Source organism: Myotis davidii, unplaced genomic scaffold, assembly GCF_000327345.1.
Source record: "Myotis davidii unplaced genomic scaffold, ASM32734v1 scaffold980, whole genome shotgun sequence".
Taxonomy (NCBI): Eukaryota; Metazoa; Chordata; class Mammalia; order Chiroptera; family Vespertilionidae; genus Myotis; species Myotis davidii.
The window spans coordinates 103311-109501 of record NW_006292236.1 but is presented as its reverse complement, the minus strand read 5'-3'; the positions used below and the strand labels follow the sequence as shown (position 1 = coordinate 109501).

The following is a 6191-nucleotide window of genomic DNA, read 5'->3' as shown; positions in this document are numbered from 1 at the left end:
AAACGCTGTTTCAACATTTGGTTTCTAAGTAACCCACTTAATTTTCAGAGTAGAGTTAGTTTCTCTTGTTTTCTTCCTTTCCCTCTACCAAACCATTTTTACATACTGGCTATAGAGTCTGTTTTTTTTTTCTTCTAAAAGTCTAGCTCTTGCACACAGCCTCCACCACGATCAATGTCCTGCAACAGAGTGGTACGATTGTAATAATTGTGAACCTACCAACATTCATCACCATATTCAAATTCCATAGCTTATACTAATGTTCACACTAAGGTTTGGAGAAAGGACTGTATAATGACATGTATTCAACATTATAATATACAGAGTAGTTTCGTTGTCCTACCGATACTCTGTGCTCCACCTATTCATCTCACTCTCCCCCTAACCTCTGGCAACCTCTGATCCGTTTTTAGTGTCTTCATAGTTTTGCCTTTTTAAGAATGTCATATAGTTGCCGAAACCGGTTTGTCTCAGTGGATAGAGCGTCGGCCTGCGGACTCAAATGTCCCAGGTTCGATTCTGGTCAAGGGCATGTACCTGGGTTGCGGGCACATCCCCAGTAGGAGATGTGCAGGAGGCAGCTGATCGATGTTTCTCTCTCATCGATGTTTCTAACTCTCTATCTCTCTCCCTTTCTCTCTGTAAAAAGTCAATAAAATATATTAAAAAAAAAAGAATGTCATATAGTTAGAAACATACACTATGTAATCTTTTCAGATTACCTTCTTTTATCTAATAGTATGCATTTAAAATTTGTCTTTTCTTGGCTTGATAGCTCATTTCTTTTTAGCATTAAATAATATTTCATTGCCTGATGTTACCACAATTTTTTCTATTTACCTACTGAAGGACATTTTGGTTGCTCCCAAGTTTTGATAATTATGAATAAAACTGCTAAAAATATCCATGTGTAGGTTTTTGTATGGACATTTTTCAGTTCCTTTGAATAAATAACAAGATGTATGGTAAGAGTATGTTTAGTTTTGTAAGAAATTGTCAAAATATCTTCCCAAGTATCTGTACTATTTTGCATTTTTACCAGCAATGAGTGGAAGTCCTGTTCCTCTATATTCTCACCAGCATATGCTAATGTTAGTATTTTGGATTTTGGCCATTCTGATAGGTATATAATGATATCTTCCTATTGTTTTAATTTGTAATTCCCTAATGACATATGATATGGAGCATCTTTTCATATATTTATTTGATATCTATAGATCTTCTTTGGTGAAGTGCCTATTCAGGTCTTTTTCCTGTTTTTTAATTGGGTTGTTTTCTTGTTACTGAGTTTTAAGAATTCTTTGTATTATTTGGATCACAGTCCTTTATCAGATGTGTTTGGCAAATAATTCTTCCCAGCATGTGGCTTATTTTTTCATTTTCTTTACAGCATCTTTCAGACAACAGAAGTTTTTAATTTTAATGAAATTCATATTATCTATTATTTCCTTCATGGATCATGTCTTTGGTTTTCGATCTAAAAAGTCATTGCTATACTTGGGTCATCTAGCCTTTATCCTGTGTTATCTTTTAGGAGGTTTTTTTTTTTAAAGTTTTTATTGATTTTTAGAGAAAGAGAAAGGGAGAGGGAGAAAGAGAAACATCCATGTGAGAGTGAAACATCTATCAGCCGCCTCCTGAATGCCCCCTTCTGGGGATAGAACCTGCAAACTGGGTTTGGCCCTGACCAGGGATCAAACCCGGCAATCTTTGTGTGCACGGGACAACATCCAACCAACCGAGCCACACCGGCTGGGCTCTAGGAGTTTTTAAAGTTGTTTTAAAGTTAGACCTATGATCCATTTTGAGTTGGGAAAAGCTGACATCTTGGCAATATTGAGCCTTCTATCCGTGAACATGGAATAACTCACCATTTCTTTGATTTCTTTCATCATCAGGGTTTTGTAGTTTTCTTTATATAAGTCCTGTATATATTTTGTTAGATTTATACTTAGGTATTGCATTTTTTTTGATTGCTAATGTAATGCTAAATGACCTTGTGTTTTTAACTTAAAATTCCATTTGTTCATTGCTGATCTATATAGGAAAGTAGTTGACTTGTCTTTAGTGAATATATTTGACAAGTAACATTATGTAAATTTAAGGTGTGCAACATGTTACTTTAGTAAGTTTGATGGTTATACTATAATATTGTTGTCTATTTTCATGATACTGTGCGTTAGATCTCTATGGCTTATTTACTACTTGTTGCAAGTTTATATCCTTAAACAACATCTGGTTTACCTTCCCAGCAATTGACTTTTGAATATTAATTAATCTTGTATTCTGCAATCTTGTTATAATCACTTATTAGTTCCAGCTTCTTTCTTTTTCAACAAAAAAGATTCTTTTGGATTTTCCACGTAGATAATTATGTTACCTGTGAATAAAGACAATTTTTCTTATTTTATCTGCGTGCCTTTTGTATTATTTTCTTGTCTTTTTTGTATTAGCTAGGACTTCCCATATGATGGAGAAAAGGTGTGGTGAGAGGGGATATCCTTGCCACAGAGGTAAATGAAGGGTTCCGAGTGGGCCGCGCACCTGTGACACGAGGCCATAATGTATCTAAAGAAGCCATTATTTCAGGCACCTGGGTGCAGGTGGGTTGAGTCCGAAAAAGGAATCAGCAGAGACTGAAGGGAGAGGCAGGTTTTATTAACCCTTGCTGGCTGCAAGCTGTTCTGCTGATGTAAGGGTCGGGTCCGTCCTTGGTTCCTACTGATGCCAGGTGTCTTCTGGTTATCTAAGCTGCGCAGTGCTTGGCTGCAAGCGTTCTGCAAGATACCTGCTAAACACAATACATTTTCTCTGCCCTGTTTTATTCTCTTTAACCCTGTTAGTAAAACTTTCAGTTTCTCACCATTAAATATATTAGATTTTTGTAGATGTTCTTTGTAATTTTGAACAAGTTCTCTTTTATTACTAGTTTTCTGAATAGTATTCATCTTCATTTCACTTATACACACACACATACACACACACACTATCCTTTATCTCTCCCTTTGAAAAACTTCTTTTAACATTTCTTGCAAAGGCCGCTCTATTGATAATAAATTTCCTCAGTGTTTCTTTGTTTGAGAAAGTCTTTATTTCTCTCTCTCTTTTTTAAACATTTTTTATTGATTTCAGAGAGGAAGGGAGAGGGGAGAGAGAAACATCAATGATGAGAGGGAATCATTGATCGCTGACTCCTGCACGCCTGCCAGTGGGGATCGAGCCCACAACCCAGGCATGTGCCCCTGACTTGAATTGAACCCGGGACCCTTAAGTCTGCAGGCCGATGCTCTATCCACTGAGCCAAACCAGCTAGGGCTCTCCTTTTCTTTTGATGAATAATTTCACAGGGTACATAATCCTAGGTTAGTGTTTATTTACTCTCAACATAGCCATTTCACTCTGTTCCTTTCCTGTTTGCATGGTTTCTGAGGCATCAGATGTCATTATGGTTATTCCTATATAGGTACAGCAGCAGTTCTCAACCTGTGGGTCGAGACCCCTTTGGGGGTCGAACAACCCTTTCACAGGGGTCGCCTAAGACCATCGGAAAACACATATATAATTACATATTGTTTTTGTGATTAATCACTATGTTTTAATTATGTTCAATTTGTAGCAATGAAATTGGGGGTCACCACAACATGAGGAACTGTATTAAAGGGTCAGGGCATTAGGAAGGTTGAGAACCACTGAGGTACAGTGTTGTGTTTTTTTTCTTCTGCTGGCTTCTTTTTCTGTATATTCTTCATCGTTGATCTTTTGCAGTTTGAATATGATATGCCTAGGTGTTGTTATTTTGACATTTATTGTGTTTGGTTTCCTCAGTTGTTCTAATCTAGGACCTGTGGTTTGGTGTTTAATTTGGGGAAGATCTGAATCATTGTCTCAAATATTTCTTCTGTTTTTGTTTTGTTTTGTTTTTTGCCTCTGTGTTGCACCTTTTGTAGTTTCCCACAGTTCTTGGATAATGTTTCAGTTTTTTTCAGTCACTTTTTTTCTCTTTGCTTTTCAGTTTTTGAAGTTTCTATTGACATATTCTCAAGTTTAGAGATAATTTCTATCATGTCCAGTCTACTGTAGAGCTCATCAATGGCATTCTTAATTTTATTGTGTTCTTCATCTCTAGTATTTTTCTTTGATTCTTTTTTAGAATTTTCATCTCTGCTTACATTGCCCATTTGTTCTTGCACGCTGTCTCATTATTCCATTAGAACTCGTAGCATATTAATCATAGTTTAAAACATTCCTGGTCTGATAATTCTAATATTCCTGCCATGTCTGAGTCTGGTTCTGATACTTGCTCCATCTTTTCAGACTTTTTTGCTTTATAAGTGTGCATTAATGAAAGTTAGACATAATGAACTCGATAAAATGAACACCAGCCCTTAGTGGTCTGGTGGTAAGGTGTCAGTGAGAAAGCATTCTATATTTCTGTGATTAGGTCTCAGTCTTGTCGTGAACCTCTGCCACTGGAGTGTGAATTTCTCACATGCTGATCAGTATCCCCTGTATCCCTCAGGTGGAACAGGGTGGCCACAGTGGGTTGGAGTTGGGTATTTCCCTTACCTAGGTGGGTTAATCTCTGACCAAACCCTAGTTGGTTAGGTGCTGGCAACTAGTTTCTCTTGAGAGTAGTGGGTCTTATTAAGAAGAAAAGGCTCTGGTGTCTTTCACAATAATTACTGTTCTCCTTCCTCTGGCGTTTTGGCCCAGACTTGTCCACACTTAGTCCCAGCAATTTGTTACAGTTTAAATTTTCATGCCACTAGTGGTTTCTGGTGATGTTTCTGCTCTAAGTTGTGATTCTGTGTATCCACCTGTCTGTGTTTCTAATTTGGGGGGTAGCAATTTTCTCTGTGACTTCACCTTTGAGGGATATATGAAAAGTTGTTTATTATCCACTTTTTTAGTGCTTTACTTGTTAGAATGGAGTGATGACTTCCAACTCCCTGACATGTTGGACAGGAAACCAGAAGTTGATGCCTATGTCTTAACTATGCCTGGTGTCTCCTTGTCTAGAAAATCTTTGCTTTACCTCCAGAAAACAAACCTCACTCCTTTTTTTAGGAGGAGTAGAGGTGGGTGCTAGAGCCCTTGAGTAAGAAGGGCAAAGTAGGGGCCTGTCTACATTTCAAACAGCATTAACCCATTTACATCTAACTTTAAATCATCTTTATTCTTCACTCTCAATTTTACACTTCCTTTTGCTACCAATATTTATTTGAATTTTCTGAGAATTCAATGGTGTAAAACATGCCGATTCTTACACTTTTTTTCTTACTGCCAATATACGATCCACTTTTCTTGGTCTTCTACATTGTTATATAACTTTTGAGGTATTGTTGCTATTATTGCTTCTCATGTTTTCCCTCTCGATATTTTTAATTTGTCAAGTTTTTATTTAAGAGAAATATTCAGTTAAAGCTTGTTTTTCTTTTGTTCAGTTTCTTCTTATCAGAACCCCAAATCAAAACTAAATAATTAATTTAATTCCCTGAAACATTTTATAGAGATTTGCCTATGTTCCTTCACTGGCAAGTAAAGCTAAGAATTATTTGATAATGACATGATTTCTTATTTTTATCTTGATATCTGCAGGGAGAGATAGACCTGTATGTAATTATTTAAAAAAAGAAAAATCAATGGCATATTTTTTATACAAAGTAAAAGCAACTGAAATGTGAATGGGGAAAATAATTGTGACAGGTAATAAAGGTACCCTTCTTTTTATTTTTTAAAAAATATATTTTATTGATTTTTTACAGAGAGGAAGGGAGAGAGATAGAGAGTTAGAAACATGGAAACATCAATCAGCTGCCTCCTGCACATCTCCTACTGGGGATGTGCCCACAACCCAGGTACATGCCCTTGACCGGAATCGAACCCGGGACCCTTCAGTCCGCAGGCCAACACTCTATCCACTGAGCCAAACCGGTTTCGGCAAGGCACCCTTCTTTTTAAAGATGGACTTGAACATCTCATTAATCAGACTGCTGGCAATTATCATGATTTGTTGTTGATACTTGATTATACTACAACTAGAGGCCTGGTGCACAAAAATTTGTGCACTTGGTTGGGGGATCCCTCAGTCCGACCTGTGCCCTCTTGCAGTCTGGGACCCCTCAAGGGATGACCATCTGCTGGCTTAGGCCTGCTCCCCCAGGAGATTGGGTTTAAGCTGGCAGTCAGAT

General features: G+C 37.2%; 1 protein-coding gene across 3 annotated transcripts in view; it reads left to right on the top strand.

The window, feature by feature from the left end:
- The window catches only part of STAM (signal transducing adaptor molecule), a 62289-nt gene that overhangs the window by 12237 nt on the left and 43861 nt on the right, over nt 1–6191 (top strand). The window lies entirely within an intron of this gene.